This window comes from Gorilla gorilla, chromosome 1 (assembly GCF_029281585.2).
Source record: "Gorilla gorilla gorilla isolate KB3781 chromosome 1, NHGRI_mGorGor1-v2.1_pri, whole genome shotgun sequence".
Classification (NCBI taxonomy): Eukaryota; Metazoa; Chordata; class Mammalia; order Primates; family Hominidae; genus Gorilla; species Gorilla gorilla.
Window position 1 is genome coordinate 144,937,713 of NC_073224.2, and position 19,002 is coordinate 144,956,714.

At 41.7% G+C, this 19,002-nt stretch overlaps 1 long non-coding RNA gene across 4 annotated transcripts in view; it reads right to left on the reverse strand.

Annotated features, from left to right (window-relative positions):
• The window catches only part of LOC101136314 (uncharacterized), a 52,847-nt gene that overhangs the window by 4,572 nt on the left and 29,273 nt on the right, over nucleotides 1–19,002 (reverse strand). For 3 of the 4 annotated variants that reach the window (XR_010130386.1, XR_010130387.1, XR_010130390.1), the window contains 2 exons: nucleotides 14,048–14,164; nucleotides 12,221–12,566 (listed from right to left, as the gene is read on the reverse strand). This is a non-coding gene — a long non-coding RNA (uncharacterized lncRNA). Of the gene's footprint in view, nucleotides 1–12,220; nucleotides 12,567–14,047; nucleotides 14,165–19,002 lie in introns of those variants that run through there. The other variant, XR_010130388.1, reaches the window with a different exon arrangement.

Below are 19,002 nucleotides of genomic sequence, written 5' to 3' on the forward strand. Positions count from 1 at the left end.
AAAAACATATATTTACACAAAAACTTACATGTTCGCAGCAGCGTTATTCATAATAACCCGAAAGTAGAAACAACCCAAATGCTCTACTAATGAACAGATAAACAAAATGTGGTATATCCATATAGTGGAATATTACTCGATCACACAAAGGAATGAAGAAGTACTAATACATGCTACAGTGTGGATGAACCTTGTAAACAGTAGGCTAAGTTACAGAAGCCAGCCACAAAAGACAACAAATGCATGATTCTATTCATATGAAATGTCCAGAGTAGGAAAATCCATAGACAGAAAGTAGCTTAGTGGTTTCCAGGGGCAATGAGAAGGGGAAATGGAGGGCAACTCCTAATGGGTATGAGGCTTCTTTTGGAGGTGATGAAAATGTTCTGGAATTCGACAGTGGTGATGGTTGTACATCTCTGTGAATATACTAAAAGCCACTGAATTGTATACTGGGTGAATTTTATGGTATCTGTAGACATTCCAGTTGACAATCACATCTTAGTATAGACTTTGAGTCATCTCACTGGAGGCACTAGACATGCAAGAGGAGAAGTCTCCAGATTATTCCAGCCCTGCCATTTGAGTCACTCCAGCCTTTCTGGTCTTCCCATCTGAGGCTCAGACACCTTGGAAGAGAGAAAAGCTCTCCCTTCTGTGCCCTGTGATGTGCTGATCCATGGAGTTCATAGGCATGATTAAATGGTAGTAGTTTTCCACCACAAAGTTTTGGAATAATTTGTCACAAAGCAATAGGTAATTAGAAAAATAACCTTTCAGAAGGAGACAGTTTCTCCAAAGCTTGGGTACTTTCGCTTAATATTAAAAGAGGAAGAAATTTCTTGCCCGCCAGGCAAAAGGCAGAAGATGTATTTCCACACCATGGATAGGAAAATGATTTTTTTTCTCCTTTCTCCTTGGCCTGCATGCAGCAGTGAAAAAGAAACCAATGGATTCTTTTAAATCTTTAACCATATGCAGATGAATAAGCACATGGTTGGACTTGATTCCTAATCTCTTTTCCTTTCCTGTATAACTGAGATTTTTTTCCACTCTAATAAACTTGAGCATTTAAACAGAAGTCATGTGTTACATATATGACGATTAGCAGCAAGAATGTAGAAAAGGAGATAGTGGCTGAGCATGAAGCTTTAATTAATACCCAAGCCATTCAACTGAAAATGAGAACAATGTTTCTGGCAAGGAGATGTAAAAAAAAAAATTCTGTCCAATTTGAAATCATTTTTTTCATCTCTCAATCTTTTTAGGATAATGATTTAAAATTCAGTGACTGTAAAGAGAACTTTTTTTTTTTTTTTTTTTTTTTGAGATGGAGTCTTGCTCTGTCACCCAGGCCGGAGTGCAGTGGCATGATCTCAGCTCACTGCAACCTCTTCCTCCTCCTGGGTTCAAGTGAATCTCCTGCCTCAGCCTCCTGAGTAGCTGGGATTACAGGTACCCGCCACTGCACCCGGCTAATTTTTGTATTTTTAGTAGAGACGGGATTTCACCATCTTGGCCGCATTGGTCTCGAACTCCTGACTTTATGATCCACCCACCTCGGCCTCCCAAAGTGCTGGGATGACAGGCGTGAGCCACCGCACCCAGCCCAAGAGAACTTTTTTAAGTTTTCAGTTGAGCTCCAGTGACTGAAGTGCAGTAATCTTTGTATGACATCAAGAAGGCCCACCCTCCCCATGTCTGGTTCCCCACTGGACTGCCAACCCCCAGAACGTACACACTCAGAGTAGGAAGGGAATACAGCCCAAGGAAAGCCAAGCAGCCGCAGGAGGAATGGAGTCTGGGGACAGTCTCTTCCCGCCTCTCAAAAAAAGGGAAAAGAAGTTTCATTCTTCAAAGAAAAGGGAGAAAAACAAGACTTTTATGGAAATACCATATACAGAGTTGGCAGAAATTCAGCAAGGAATAAAAAGTATCCAAAATGTTCCCTTATTCAGTTCCAGTCTGGCAGACAAATTAAAAGAGGTTCAATTTTCAAACCGATTTGCCCTGAATTATCTGGACCTAAAACCATGCAAGGCATCTAAAAAGACTCGTGGTTTGGTCCATTGACAGCCCAGTTGAACAAGCGGAGTCTAAAGCAGCCAGATGGAAAAAGCTTAAAATGTTTTCATTAAAATCTTATAAAAAACAAAGTATTTGTGGATGAAATGATAAGAGGCCTGAGATTTGATTGAAAATCCATTGCCAGAGTGGGGCAGGAAGGAGAGTTTATAGATAAAACAGGATTAGCCATGCGTGTGGAAGCTAACTGGGCGGTGGGTACATGGAGATTCACAAATAAGCCCATTATATTCCCTCTATTTCATGTACGTTTCAGCATTTCCATAATTAAAAGCTCTAGAAATATATATCATGTAAGAAATTTTCAGATGCTAAAAAGCCGAAGAATGTATTGATTATAGATAAATGAAACGAACTAGGTTTTTAAATGAGAACAAGAAAGGACACTTAAAAATTACTTTTATTTCATGCTTAACTCATGAAAAAAAAAAAAGTGGGCCGGGCACGGTGGCTCATGCCTGTAATCCCAGCACTTTGGGAGGCCGAGGTGGGTGGATCACGAGGTCAAGAAATCAAGACCATCCTGGCCAACAAGGTGAAACCCCGTCTCTACTAAAAATACAAAAATTAGATGGGTGTGGTGGCATGCGCCTGTAATCTGAGCTACTTGGGAGGCTGAGACAGGAGAATCGCTTGAACCTGGGAGGCAGAGGTTGAAGTGAGCCGAGATTGTGCCACTGCACTCCAGACTGGCGACAGGGTATCAAATATTTTGAGACTCCGTCTCAAACAAAAAAAGAGAAAAGGATCAGTCTGCAAATCTGAACCTGAATAGGTTTCTCTGACTTGAAATAGTCTATGTTGGGCCTTTCAATACACTGTTATTGAGTTTGAAATGTCACCATCATCTTTATCCACCTAAGGACTGTGCTCCTCATTGTTTGGTAAATATTTGAGGTGTTCCAACATCAATTTGACAAGACCTTTACAGGAGACTTAAGGGCACTGACTCCTATTGAAGGATCCCTTTCTCCAAGGGCACAGTCCCCGCTCGATGTCAGAAGTGCTGTGTGTGCACTGACTCATTTAATTCTCAGACCCAAGCAACTGAGGCCCACACTTTAAAGACACATACTTGCCACTTTCCTCCCTATGGGGTTGGAAGGGCCACACTTTTCTAGACCAAACTCTGGCTGCCCAGGCCCCAAAATTCCCTGCCTCAGTGGCCCGAGCCTGCTTCTAGGATTTGCATGGGCCCCTTGCCCCATGGAATGCAAGTGAACTGTGCCCCTGGGCTGAGAGATGGCATGGGTGGTTTTCAGTGGGGAATGGTGTGGCAGGAGTTAGGACCTGCAAGCTGAGGTGTGGAGGGCAGGATGGAGCCAGATGGAAAGAGAAGGGACGGGGGCTGTGGCAGAGGTTTTTGTGTATACTCTTGCCAGGGGTCCTGGAAATGTTAGGGGTGGACCTAATGAGGTAAGTATTATCATTACCACCTTTTCTGGAGAAAATAAAACTGAGAAAGCTTGAGTATCTGCTTAGGGTTGCACAGCTGGCTAGTGGCAGAGCCAGGGCTTAGCCTGTCATTCTTGTGATTCCATGACTCTTCCCTTTCATGCTCCACACAACAAAATCCACAGAATCTGCAGGTACCCGTGTCTCTCATGAGACACAGAGACAGTCCTGAAAAGCTCTTCCATCAGATAAATTGCTTTTCTACTCCGTACTACATTATCGGTGCCAACTCAGAAGGTGGCAGACACAAGTGGTGGCAAAGTCTCATCCAGAAAAAATTACCATGGGAAGTTGAATCAACAGAAAAATATTTGATACAAGAGTATGACAGTTAATCCTAGGATTTCACTTTTTGTTCTGAACTTCTGACCTACAGCTGCTAGTCCAACCACGGAACATCTAAAAGATACTTTAATTAGATTTTAACCCTGTCAAGCGAGCATTTGGCCAATCAAATAAGTAGGTCTTTGTTTATTTCCTTTAAACTCTAAAGCCAGGAAATTACTTTTGATATGTTAAGACCCCTGCCTTCCCTCCAAGGACATCCTGAGACATAGAAATAAAATCTAGCCAAACATATTTTCAATTACTATTCATAAGGAAACACCCATCACATTATAGGTAATTTGAAAAAGCAAATTTATGGAAAAAACTGTTAAAATATTACAATATTTTTTAGAAGGCATAATTTGATGTACTTAAAACCAAGTAGTCACTTTTTGATATGTTTTGGATACTAACCGCAAGTATCTAAAGTTAACAGTAATAATAGTAGTGAGTGCACAATGCTGAGTCTTTCACATGTATTAATTCACTAAATCCTCACAGCAGCCCTAGAGAGTAGTTAGTATTAGGTTGGTGCAAAAGTAATTGTGGTTTTTGCCATACTTTTAGTGGCAACCTTTCTGGGCCCTGTTTGTTCCTCTGGATACAATACAGATGTAATCAGGCTCCCTGGGCCCCATGTCTGCCCTGGAGGTCAGTTGCCTGCATTGTCACATGCTAAAATCCCCTAAGTATGATTCCAAAGGCTTTGAATAGCAGTGTTGGTTTTTACTGAAGATTCGGAGGGTGTGGGGGAGGTTGGGTTGTATCATATATCACCAGCAAAACATCCTCAAAGATTTCTTGAAATACTTTCCCCGCCCAAATTCCCTTTTCCTCTACCAGCTGCCCAAATTCTCTTTCTCTCTTCCTTTCCCCTTTACAAAGGTTTTTTTTCCCTTTCCTTTCTCCAGTCACACTCAAGATTTCTCCCTATTCCAAGTCTATTTTCATTCAACAAATATATATGTACATATGTATATATACATATGTTAACGTGTGTGTGTGTATATGTGTATATATATACACACACATATATAGACACATATATATATAAATATATATATATATATTTGTTATCTAGCCTGGGTGACAGGAAACCCTGTCAAAAATATTTGTATATTTAGATATATATATATATTTGAATATTATATTAACATATTTAATACATTAGAGATATATATTGAATATATATATATATATATTCAAATATTTGTTGAATGAAGCCACTGCACCTGGCTTCATTCAACAAATATTTTTGGCTGGGGCATGGCAGTGGTAGCTCATACCTGTAATCTCAACACTTTGGGAGGCCAAGGCTGGAGGATCACTTGAATCCAGAAGTTTGAGACCAGCCTGGGCAACACAGCAAGACCCTATCTCTAAAAAAAAAAAAAATCTTTTTAATTTAAAAAGATAACAAATTAATTTTAAAAAACCAAATATTTTTAATGTATCTACCATTTCCCAGGAATATTCTTGGTGCTGGCAGATACAACAATCAATGGACTTTACAATCCATCCCTTTCTTATATAGAGGAATCGAACTTTGTCTCATGTCTTAAGTTTGCATGCAGCCAAAGGCAGGCTGTGGGGGAAATGCAGGGGATTTAAATTACTAATAATTTTTTTTTAGTGTTATATATAGAGAGATGAGTACTTTTTTGCTCTCAAAGGGCCTCTCAGCTCTATTTTTAAAAATAATTGTATGATTTTATAAAGTTTAATTCATAGCAATGTCTCCTTCCAAGACACTGATAATCATTATAATAAGCATTTATTGGGTACTCACAGTGCCTCTTAGCATTGTATTAATTGCCTTACATTTAATCCTCACAATCCAGTAAACTATAGGCACTATTTCCCTTTTCTCTATAAAACTGACATTTAGAGATGCTCTGTGACTTGCCTCAAGTCAAACAGCTGCCAGGTGGCAGATCCAACATTGAGACCTAGTCCTGCCTGACTTTGGATGCTGTGCTTTTTAGCCCCTGTGCTCACTGCACCGCCCCGTCCCTCCTGTCGGCCCTTACCCAAAAGTGTCGTATCTCTGGGCTGGGAATATTAACAAAGCGTTAGAATAGATTTTCCTGTACCATTTTTGCCATATCTTCTGAAGATTTTTGCCCTCTGCTAAAGTACAATTGGAATCAGTTTGTGAACAAATCATGTTTCCACCAACCAACATCTATGGTGCACTTGGCACTATAACAATGCTGTTGATTCATTATGAACCTTAAGAAATTATCTGTGGCTGGGGACTGTGGCTCACGCCTGTAATCTCAGCACTTTGGGAGTCGGAAGCAGAGGATCACTTGAGGCCAGGAGTTCAAGACCAGCCTGGGCAACATAGCAAGGCCCCATCTCTACAAGAAAATTTTTAAAAATTAGCTGAGTGTAGTGGGATGCGCCTATAGTCCCACCTACACAGGGCAGGCTGAGGCAGGAGCATCCCTTTAGCCCAGGAGGTCGAGGTTACAGTGAGCTATGATTGCACCACTGCACTCCAGCTTGGGTGACAGAGTGAGATTCTGTCCCAAAAAAGGAAAGAAAAGAAAAAAGAAATTAAAATTTTTAAGGTTGAGATAATAGAAACCCAACTTAAATTAAAAAATAATTTTAATTCAGATAAACAAAGTCTAGGTCTCGACCCAATTTCAAAGCCTGATAGATTCAAGAGCTCAAATAATAACTGTCAGGGCCCTATTTTGGCCTCCTCTTTTTTCCTGGCCCTGCTCTTCTCTTCCTGTCTTCATTCTGTGTGCAGGCATTCTCTAGTTGGCAAGCAAAACAATCACCAAAAGCCTCAGGTTCACATCTCCCAACTCAGCAACCCCAAAAAACAGAGAATGAATGCCTCTCTCGATATTCATTTATCAATAGCAGGGAAGCCTTTGATTAGCTCTGCCCAAGTCCCCATGGACCAATCATTATGACCAGGGAGGTCTGGGACTGTGATTGATAGCCCCATCAATGCCATATGGGGTAGGGGAGAAATTACCCAAAGAACCCAAAAGAGAAGAATAGGAAAGTGTGTGGGAGAAGCCAAATGAATAGATGCAACCATCTACCACCTGGTCTCTGCCATCAAAGAACTTTCAATTTAGTTGAGGACATGGATACATGAACCAAAAGATAATGTGAAGAAGCATACACTTGCCCAATGGTTGGCACCCTGCAATGCAGAAGACCCGACCTTCACTACTCCGCAGAAGCCTTCTGAAGATCGCCCCCAGTGTAGGCCTTCTAGTTCCCTGCAGTTCTTGTTTGGCTTCCTTCTCATCCCCACGCCACCACTGGCACCAGTTTCCTGTGAGCGTTTCTTAGTGTCAACCCCAATAATGGTGGCGGGAACAGGAGAGAGGCCCAGCAGACAAAATGGTAAAGCTGGGAGATTCCCACTCGCATGGCAGCAAATGATCTTTTCATCAGAGCAAGCAGAGTAAACAGCAGCTGGCCATTTGGTGAAACATGTAGCATAAGACCCAAGAAAGGAATAAGGAAAGAGCCAAGAGGAAAGTAGAAAAAATGTAATTTCTACTATTGAAAAAATTAATTCTGAAATGAAACTAGTTTTTGCTGGACATGTAGAGTAATAGTACAGCCTTTCTTTAATGGAAAAACTCCATTCATTATGCTTAGAGAAGTCACTTGTCTGCCTCTCAACATGCTTTAAAGTCATGGGCTTAATAAAGCCACTCCAGACTCCTAATTGGAGTCTCCTTCCTTTTGCTTTAGTTTTCTTTTTATGTATTTCATGTATGTATTTCATGTTTCAAATTGTTATTACAGCCTCCTGTCGGTTATAATTTTTTTTAAACAAAGTTTTCTTAAAAGACTGCCTTTGTCCGTAAACCAGTGAGAACTCCTAGAAGGATTTATAAACCACCAGGAAAAGTTTTCTGTTTCTGTCCTAAAAACACTGGAGTAAGTGGCAACATGTCTTTGGGGAGCTGCCCATACATTCTTCATATCAACATTGGCTAGAGTGATCTGATTCGAACAACAGAAGTCATCGAATTCTTAGAAGCATCAGTGATTTTTGTGGAGGCTCTAACTTGGTATCAATCTTGACAATTGTGATTTAGAATGTCACGGTTTTTATGAATTTGTTGTTTCCTCTATTGTCTAGTCACATAATTAAAGTATCCAAGGGCTACCACATGAATCCTTGTTTTGTTAGGGACTTTTCTATTGCAAACAAAGAAAGAAAGAAAGAGTCGTGACTTATATAAGAATGCTGAATGTATAGATTTAAGTATAAGGCAACGCATGTTAAAAGGTATATTCCAGTTCTGAAAAGGAAACGAGTCAGTAACAATGGAAGGATTTCCTTACATTTTTCTGCTACTGTTCTGGAGAGGGGCACAGTGGTCTCAAACCCAGATTTGTTTAACCAAACCTGTTAACATGATATTTTTCATAAATTTACGGGATTGTAAATAGGAGTTAATTTACTCCCTACCCAAATTATATATTAAATATTTTGGAATACTAAGGGTCTGGCTTATACCATTGTTTACTGTATAATATACTCAGTAATCATATATCCAACATTTTTGGATCTTGTTTTCCCCAACTTCTAAGCCAGGGATTCTTAAACTGGAGTCCATGGAAATGGCTATGACTTTGGGGATTTACGTGTATCTATGTATTTTCTGGAAGACAAGCTATAGATTTCATTAGATTCTCTGTATACCTTCCCCTCTCCCCCTGCAGAAAGATACTAAAAGATTCTGAGGCTTTTTAGAGAGGGGCTCTTCCAAAAATGAAGAGTATAAAACTGTCTCTGGTGGCTGGGTGCGGTGGCTCATGCCTGTAATCCCAGCACTTTGGGAGGCCGAGGCAGGCAGATCACAAGGTCAGGAAACTGAGACCATCCTGGCTAACATGGTGAAACCCCGTCTCTACTAAAAATACAAAAAAAAAAAAAAAAAATTAGCGGAGTGTGGTGGCACGCGCCTGTAGTCCCAGCTACCCAGGAGGCTGAGGCAGGAGAATAGCTTGAACCTGGGAGGCAGAGGTTGCAGTGAGCTGAGATCACACCACTGCACTCCAGCCTGGGTGACAGAGCGAGACTCCGTCTCAAAAATAAAAAACAAAACAAAAAACAAAAACCTGCCTCTGTGGACAGCAGAATGCCAGAAAAAAAGATAGAAAACAAGATAGTAGCTTTTTTTTTTTTTTAAGAAAATGGTTTTTTTTTTTTAACAGAAATCTGCCTTGAATTTTTTTCTCTCCTGAGCCTCTTGGCCATTGTTAATTGTTATTTAGTATTCTTCACTGTGAATTACTTTGTGGGTGACTGTAAATTACTAGATTCTATTTTAACTAAAGGAGCCAACACAGCAAATTTATGTTCTGTTATAAATTAAGTAACGTGATGACATATGCTTAGTGGTTAGACTGACATGCAAAATAAATCAGATGTAATCATGTGAATATAAGTTTGAGATACAAAATAGCCATTATGGGGTTGAAACAAAAGACAGAACCATAGGAGTAGGAGTTTGCTAAAGCACAAATAAGCTAATTCTGCTTGCAGTCAGCAAAAGAAAAATTTAAATTAGATATTTTTCTTCTTCTTTGAGTACCATCAACAGAAGTTACTAACTCAGATGTGAGGCCAGGTGCGGTGGCTCACACCTGTAATCCCAGCACTTTGGGAAGCCGAAGGGGGCAGATCACCTGAGGCCAGGAGTTCGAAACCAGCCTAGCCAACATGGTAGACCCTCATCTCTACTAAAAATACAAAAATTAGCCGGGCGTGGTGGTGTGTGCCTGTGATCCCAGCTACTCAGGAGGCTGAGGCAGGAGAATCGCTTGAACCCAGGAGGTGGAGGTTGCAGTGAGACGAGATCATGCCACTGCACTCCAGCCTGGGCAACAGGCCAGGCCATCTCAAAAAAAAAAACAAAAAAAACACCTCAGATGTGAAAACACAGAATTTAGAGATAGAAGGTCTATAACTGGACACCTCACTTATATTTTTAGCAGGTGAGGACACAGGACCAAAGATACTCCAAGACACAGGTGGCTGGTCACAAAAGCCCTAACTAAAACTAAGGCATTCTAGCTCCCAGGCCGACTTTCCACTCCACTGCATTTTACCCAAAGCACTAAAGAGAGAACAATTGACTTTTGAATTATCATGCAGATCTATTAAAGAATACACAGGCCGAGCATGGTAGCATCTGAAATCCCAGCACTTTGAGAGGCTGAAGTGCGAGGATCACTTGAGGCCAGGAATTCAAAACCACCCTGGACGACATAGTAAGACCCTATCTCTACAAAAAATTTTTAAAAATAGCCAGGAGCGGTGGTGTGCACCTGTAGTTTCAGCTACCCTGGAGCCTGAGGAAGGAAGATAGCCTGAGCCCAGGAGTTCAAGGCTGCAGTGAGCTATGATCATGCCACTGCACTCCACTCTGGGCAATAGAATGAGACCCTGTCTCTAAAAAAAAAAAAAACTACACAATTAAAGCACATTTACAGTACCTGAAACTCAGATAACAGCTTGACTACCATGAGAGCTAAAGAGATACCACCTATCAATGAATAAATGATAACAAGAACACAAACTTAAGGCTAAATTTTGTCATTCTGGTTTTCAGAGCAGAAGCTAATTTTTTAAATTGACTTTATTAAAATCATTTTCTTCACTTAAATTTATACTTACCCCGTGGAGGAGATAAAATTAAGGAAATGAAGAACTCTAACTTTTTTGAACATGGGTTTCTATACATTTGAATTTTCTCCCTGATCAGGTTATTATCTGTTATTTTTTTCTTTTTTCTTTTTTTTTTGAGACGGAGTCTCCCTCTGTTGCCCAGGCTGGAGTGCAATGGCACAGTCTCAGCTCACTGCAACCTCCACCTCCCGGGTTCAAGTGATTCTCCTGCCTCAGCCTCTCAAGTAGTTGAGATTACAGGTGTGCACCACCACGCCTGGCTAATTTTTGTATTTTTAGTAGAGACTGGGTTTCACCATGTTGGTCAGGCTGGTCTCAAACTCCCGACCTCATGATCTGCCCGGCCTCAGCCTCCCAAAGTGCTGGGATTATAGGCATTAGCCACCACGTCCAGCCTCATCTGTTATTTGCATAATTTTGATTAAAAAAAAAAAAAAGACTCTTACACCTTGAGGTTTTTGTTTGATGTGCTGTGCTTCTCATCTACAAGTTTGACACTCGCAGTGGACTATTTTCTGCACTTAGCTTATCAATGGAATTCAAAAGAAAAGAAAAATGACATAATTTTATTTTTGGAGAAACTCAGTCTTATTTCCTTTCTTGTGTGATTCTCCAAGGAAAAATGGAGACCAGAAATTTGGTTAAAATATAACTTATAACTGGAATAAATTTTGGTATCTTTGGGACCAACCCACAACTCAGAGGGAAGCCAACTCTGGAGGCTAAGAAACTCCCAGGGTTAATTGCAGCTAGTAAACATGGATGGCAAGGCTTAAATCCCTGCCTCCATTCTCCCATTTATCCTCCCATTACCCACAGTGATTGCATTCCTGCAGTCAAGGGCATAAGTCATCCAATTTTACTTCCCATTGGCTTTCTATAGCTCCCATTGGGCTGTCCCATCGGAAGTCATTTGTTATGAGACAGAGTCTTGCTCTGTCACCTAGGCTGGAGTGCCTAGGCGTGATCACGGCTAACTGCGGCCTCTGCCTCCAGGGCTCCAAGGCTAAAAACTTTTCTAAATGTTATTTTTGGCTGGGCGCAGTGGCTGACGCCTGTAATCCCAGCACTTTGGGAGGCCGAGGCAGGTGGATCACCTGAGGTCAGGAGTTCGAGACCAGCTTGGCCAACATGGTGAAACCCTGTCTCTACTAAAAATACAAAAATTAGCTGGGCGTGGTGGCGCATGTCTGTAATCACAGCTACTCGGGAGGCTGAGACAGGAGAATTGCTTGAACCTGGGAGGCGGAGGTTTCAGTGAGCCTAGATCGCACCATTGCACTCCAGCCTGGTGACAGAGCAAGACTCCATCTCAAATAAATAAATAAAATAAAATAAATGTTATTTTCCATACTTTAGGTATGTTTTGTTCTACTCTTAAGGGGAAAAAAACAACCTATGTAAACTAAAATTCAGTAACCCAGTAATTCATCAAGTTTCTCTGTTATCTTAGAGGCACTATAGCAGAATGGTTTAATACCTGGACCCTGGGGTCAGGCTGCCTGGGTTCAAATTCTGTCTTGCTTTTTACCTGGGCAGGCCACTGCACTTCACTGTGCCTCAGTTGTTTCATTTGTAAGGTTAGGACTATAGTTGTAACGTCTTTATAGGGTTGTTTTGAAGATGAAATGAGTTAATAGATGTAAAGCACATAGTAACACTCAGTAAACACTCAATAAAAAGCTTTATTAACCTTAATATGTTTCTTCATAGCCCTTGTAAAACCCTAGCCACTCTTTTGCAGTAAAGCATTTTCAAAAAGTACCATCGATCCGGGGTTATCTCTGTGTTCTTTTCCTGGAGGATCCTGAGTGCGGGCTGTGTCGACATCACGTCATTAATGTCTTCTGCTCCCTGCACTGTGGTCAAAGGCTTTTCAACATAGCCTTGGATCCCCTGGGTTTGCTGCAGTTCAGTGCACCTCAAAGCACGATAACAGGAACTGAAATGGCAGAAACTGAAAGCAAAATAAAATTCAGCCAGGAAACACTTAGCTGTTTTTCCCTTTGCTCTGCATGGGGGAAAAAAAAAAAGAGGAGGAGATAAATCGAAAATCTGTAAAATCCAGCATGTATTTCAGGGTTGTTTTAATTTTCTAAATATAAGTACAGTCTTCATTCCTCCCTCCAGCAAATATCTATTGAGTGTTTACTGTGGTGTGCCCTGATTCCCCATAGACATCTGGTGGCTATCTATCCTGGATTTTCTAGAACAATCCTAACTTTAAATGTCTTTGGTGTCTTTTCATGAAAATACATTTAAAAGGCAGTGGAAAAAAGCCTTTCTCAGGCCCCATGGCCAGAGTTTTGTTCCATATTTACTTTCAGCTGTGTTTCTGTTTGCCCCAAGGTCAGGAGCCGCCCAGTAAAAAAAAAAAAAAAAAAAAAAAAAAATCTCCAAGTCCTGAAGGTACTGCAGGAGCCAGGATAGGGAAATTACTAGCTGGTATTCTCTGTTTCTCCTCTGGAGAAAGAGTTTTAAGGGTTAAAATTTTCATCTATAACCGTGGTTGTTTCTTTGGGGCTGGCAATACTGAAAACTAACTTTTTGTATTATACATTCTTATAATGTTTGGTTTTTTTACACTTTTTAATGAGATGCATTACTGCGATAAGCAGAAAAGAAAATAAAAGTTTTTTAAACTACTGACTTCCACAAATAAAACAGACATTCTCTTTTTTAGCAACCCAATAACAAGGGGTAGTGAAAAATGATATGCTCCCTGAAGACAGGGACCGTCTGCTTTTCTCATCTTAGCATTCCCACAGAGGAGCACTGAATAAATATCCATCAAAGGAATGAACAAAGGCCTCCTTCATATTCCTTAAATCATCTTTACTTTCCGGAAAGGAACATGGTAGCTCACCTTAACCATGCCAAAAAACATATACTTTATATAAGTCCAGATTTACACACAAAGGATTATTTACTTGATGAAGGGATTTACCAGATTCCTTTCTACAGCAAAATCTCCTCAGTCGATTTAAAGTGTGACTTGATTTGCTTCACTTTTCTTATGAGATAGTGGAATAAATGAAGAGAACTTCGGTAAACCAAGAGCCCGGAGTGTGAACCCTGCCTCAGCCTCTAGAGTAGCTGAGATCACAGGCGTGCGCCACCACGCCCAGCTAATTTTTTTTTTTTAACCTCTGACCTGTCGTGTGTCCTTGGGCAGGTTTTTTTGTTTGCTTATTTTTTTCACCTCTCTGTGTCTTAGTTATCTCTACTCTAAAATGAGAATAATTGGAAGGGTTATAGGTACCATATTAAAGCCCCTGGGACAGTGCTAGGAGCATAAATATAAATGGCAGCTGATATTCTTATTGTTTATTAAACCTTTTCAAAGTATCCAGTGCATGAATTGAAGTGTAACTGCAGTGATAACCACAGGCCCCAAAATGTATCATGGAGGCTAAAACCTAATTGGTTTAAAAAAAAAATCAAGCTTTTTATGCTTCATCCCAGATAAGTGATTTAAATGCTTAGACTCACATCGTTTCATGCTTGGAGTTCTGAGAGCACAAGGGGCCTCCTTTACTTCCTTGTTTATGTGACAAGAGGGGAAATCTCATCATCCTCCCCTCACCAGGCTAACTTTTTGAGGTTCAGCTTGAAAAAAAAAAGAGAAAAGTAGCAGTTATATTTGGGAGCAAGGACTGGTGAGCTTGGTTACTGGGACTGAACCCTAGCCTAGAGGAATTACTGAAGGTTGAACCCAACAAAAGTACCTAAACCTCAGTCTAAAGTTTTCAATCCAGGCCAGGCGTGGTGGCTCACTCCTGTAATCCCAGCACTTTGTGAAGCCAAGGAAGGCAGATCACTTGAGCCCAGGAGTTTGAGACCATATGGCCAACATGGTGAAATCCTGTCTCTACTAAAAAAAAAAAAAATACAAAAATTAGCCAGGCATGGTGGCACATGCCTGTGATCCCAGTTACTCTGGAGGCTGAGGCAGGAGAATTGCTTGAGCCCGGGAGGCGGAGGTTGCAGTGAGCCAAGATGGCACCACTGCACTTCAGCCTGGGTGACAGAGTGAGACTCTGTCTGAAATAAATAAATAAATAAACAAACAAACATTTCAATCTGATAAATAAACCAAGAGCTGCACTATATAGTGAAAGTAGGAAGTCTCTTCCTAACCCCATCTCTCCTCTTTGAGGTATGAGAGAGGCCTGAGGGGCTTGCAGGCCACAGAGCTGAAGGCTAGGATATCCCTCCAACACGGTCAAACAGGAAGAATCCAACTCCCACTAGCTTCAAGAACAAGTGATGGGGAAAAAAAGGGAGAAGCAGGAAGCCAGCAACAGACAACTGTATTTTTTCTAGTTACACATGCAGCAACCAAGCTATGTCCACATGGTGGGCTTCCCCGTGTCTGGGTGCATTCACTCTGGCACCTTGCTAAGATTCTTTGCAAGTCAACAAGTCAACAGGCTTCCTCCTCATGCCATGTCTGCCCTGTCCTCCTTCTAGAATCAGGGAGGGACTCTCAGGAAATAGACCAGACCCACAGGCCCCTGGGCTGCCGGACACTCCCACTCTCCCCCACAAATGAGAAGATCTCCCTATCCCCTCTTGTCCCTGTCCCAGATCCCCTCAGTAGTGATTATGTAATTCCATTACAATTCAGAGGAAAAAGGGATTTTTAAAAAGAGATCAGAGAGGCAGATTGGCCTTCAAGGTAAGGGATCTATAAAACCAGCCCGTTCTACCGGCCATAGACAGTGTTCAGATATCCTAGACAAGGAAAGTCCAAGAGGAACACAGAGGGTTAAACTTCCTCCTGGACTTGGGCAGGTGCAGTGGCTCACACCTGTAATCCCAGCACTGAGGTGGGAGGATTGCTTGAGCCCAGGAGTTTGAGACCAGCCTGAACAACATAGAGAGACACCATGGATACAAATAATTTTAAAAATTAGCTGGATGTGGTGGTGTGTGCCTGTGGTCCCAGCTACTCAGGAGGCGGAGGCAGGAGGATCACCTAGCCTGGGAGGTCCAGGCTGCAGTGAGTGGTGACTGCACCACTGCACTCCAACCTGGGCAACACAGTGACTCAAAAAATTTAAAAAATAAATAAATAAAAGCAGAATAGCATTATCCTTTAAGCATACACACTCTGACACACACAAAGTTAGTGTACGTGGATATTATATCTTGAGTTTATCGAGATGTATGAGACCACAACTTGTGCTTTTTCGAGTTCTTTACAATTCTTGATGTAACGCTATATAGCACTATATAGTAGATGCTCAATTGATATTTGTGAATAAATGCTTGTGAAATAGAGTCCTGGCCGGGCATGGTAGCTCAAGCCTGTAATCCCAGCACTTTGGGGACTGAGGAGGCTGGATCACCTGAGGTCAGGAGTTCGAGACCAGCCTGACCAACATGGTGAAACCCTGTCTGTACTAAAAATACAAAAATTAGCCGGGCATGGTAGCAGGTGCCTGTAATCGCAGCTACTCAGGAGGCTGAGGCAGGAGAATCACTTGAACCTGGGAGGCGGAGGTTGCAGTGAGCTGAAATTGTGCCATTGCACTCTAGCCTGGGTGACAGAGCAAGACTCCATCTCAAAAAAAAAAAAAGAAAAGAAAAGAAATAAAGAGTTCTAGAGTGGTAAGGGTGGGCTTCATAAAGAGGGTAGTAAGTTACTTAGATTATTACAGGGCATTGATCAGAATGCTGGTTGTAGTAAACTTTTTAGTTTTATTGTTAGAGCCAAGAAATAATACTAATTCCCCTCCACTTCTTATAAAACATGGCAAGGGGCAGGGGAGATGTTTAGCTTTTGAGTGCCCATTTTTGCTGCCAAAGGTAAGGAAGTTAATTTTACTAGTTGTTCCCTAAGGTACTGGTTTATATCCATCCTCTTTTCAGTCCTGTTGTTCTACCCTGCTTATAAACTTCATCATAAAAATCAAGACATGAAAGGCACAACAGTGAACACAACAGAAGTCAGGCGACCTCACTCTAAAGGGCACTCAACTGCAAGAATAACCCATCATTTATTTCTGTTGAAAATGGAAACGTGGGGCAGGCTCCTTGGTGGTAATCTTCGCTGTGTCTGATTCTGATTCTAGGCAGAGACAGAAATTGTTTAATAAAACCCAGGTGACCATATCCTTTCCTATGCAGACGTAATGGATTACAATGTCATGATTATGCTCCGTTCTCCAGGGCTTTTGCAAACAAGTCATTATATCGTGGTAGAAAGTTTGAGGTATTCACTATACCTTGAAAATAATGTGTCTTTCTTTACCAGGGTAGGAACAGCCTCTAAGTGAAGACAGAGGAGAAATATGACATTTCTGCATGAGTTGGCTACTAGTCGCAACACATCTTGGTGCAAATAAAGGAAGTATTAGCTGCTTGGGGTGGTTAATTGGCTGGGCCACGGTGCCCAGAGAGTGGTGAAACATTATTCTGGATGTTTTTGTGATGGTGCTTTTGAATTAGATTAGAATTTAAGTCTGTCAACTTTGAGTAAAGCAGATTGCCCACCATGGTGTGGGTGGGTCTCATCTAATCAGTGGAAGGGGTGAATAGAACAAAGGTCTCACCTCCCCTAGCAAGAGGAAATTCTACTAGCACATGGCCTTTGGACTTGAACTGTATATCAGCCCTCCCTGGGTCTTCAGCCTGCTGGCCTACCTTGCAAATTTTTGTTTGTTTGTTTGATTGTTGAGACAGAATCTCACTCTGTCATCCAGGCTGAAGTCCAGTGGCATGATCACAGCTGCCTTGACCTCCTGGGATCAAGTGATCCTCCTGCCTCAGCCTCTCGAGTAGCTGGGACTACAGGCACATGTCACCATGCCTGGCTAATTACCTTGCAGATTTTGAATTTGCCAGCCTTCATAGTTGTATGAGCCAATCCCTTACAATAAATCTCAATGAATCTCTTTCTATACGTATACATAACCAATTGGTCCTATCTGTCTGGAGAACCCTGACTAATACACTGCTGTAACAAATAATCCTCCCACATTTCAGTGGCTGAACACAATGAATTTATGTCTCTCTCAAAGAGCAGCCCAAAGCCAGAGTTCCCTGTTGGGGGGAGTTTTTCCACCATGCAGTAATTCAGACACCCAAGCTTCTTTCACCCATGATCCACTATCCTCCAGGCCCTCTGCATCCTCTATGTCCAGCTGGCAGAAAGGAAAGTGAGAATAGAGAAGGCAAATCTGTGTCTTAACCATGGTGGCCCAGATGTGGCCTCCACCATTCCCACTCACTTTCCTTTGCTGAGAATGAATCACATGACTCCATGGAGAGGAATGGTGGGGCTGGGGAAGATGGCCCTTGACTGCAGAGCCACTTCCCAACAACAACTTTCTGCTACGGAAAAGGGAGCAAGCATTTGGTAGCCACCAATCTTCTTGGTGAACACTTGCTGTCTTATGTGTGTTTTTAAGAATTATTCCACTGCAACTCTAATCTCTTTGGTGTTTTCTCTGACAAGAGTCCCCATCCAATTTGTTTCCTTCTAATATGGCACAGAGCTTATTCTGTGCATTTCCTGAGTGGCCTCACATCATTAGACCTTTCACAGATCTAAAATCTAGCAAGAAAAATAAGGTTAACAAAAATAAAAAGGTTAAATAATAATAGAAGGCCAGCACAGTGGCTCATGTCTCTACTCACAGCAATTTAGGAGGCCAAGGTGGGAGGATTGCTTGAGCTCAGGGGTTCAAGACCAGACTGGGCAACAAAGCGAGACCCTGTCTCTACAAAACATTAGCCAGGTGTGGTGGAGCACATCTGGAACCCAAGCTACTCAGGTAGCTGAGACAAGAGGATGGCCTGAGCCAGGAGGTTGAGGCTGCAGTGAGCCAAGGGTTGAGCCACTGCACTCCAGCCTGAGCAACAGAGAGAGACTCTGTCTCAAAAAAACAAAACAAAACAGTAGAAGGCAGTATGTTATTACATGCGCAGAGAACAGGACAGATGGTAAGTATAATGTGTGTTCAGAAGAGGGAAAGTGGCCGGGCGCTGTGGCTCACTCCTGTAATCCCAGCACTTTGGGAGGCCAAGGTGGGCAGATCACTTGAGGTCAGGAGTTTGAGACCAGCCTGGCCAACATGTTGAAACCCTGTCTCTACTAAAAATACAAAAATTAGCCAAGCATGGTTGTGCATGCCTGTAGTCCCAGCTACTCAGGAGGCTGAGGCACAAGAATCACTTGAACCCAGGAGGCAGAGGTTGCAGTGAGCTGAGATCGTGCCACTGCACTCCAGCCTGGGCAGCAAAGCAAGACTGCTTCTCAAAAAAATAAAAAAACGAGAAAGAGAGGTTCTGTAATCAGATGAAGTAAACATGTGTAGTTCACTAGAATCTTTTTTTGTTGTTGTTAGGTTTTCCTTTTTTCCAAAAAAGATTTTAAGTTCCTCATTAACCAGACAAATATTTGAGTATCTATTTGTTGGCTGGCTCTTACTAATATC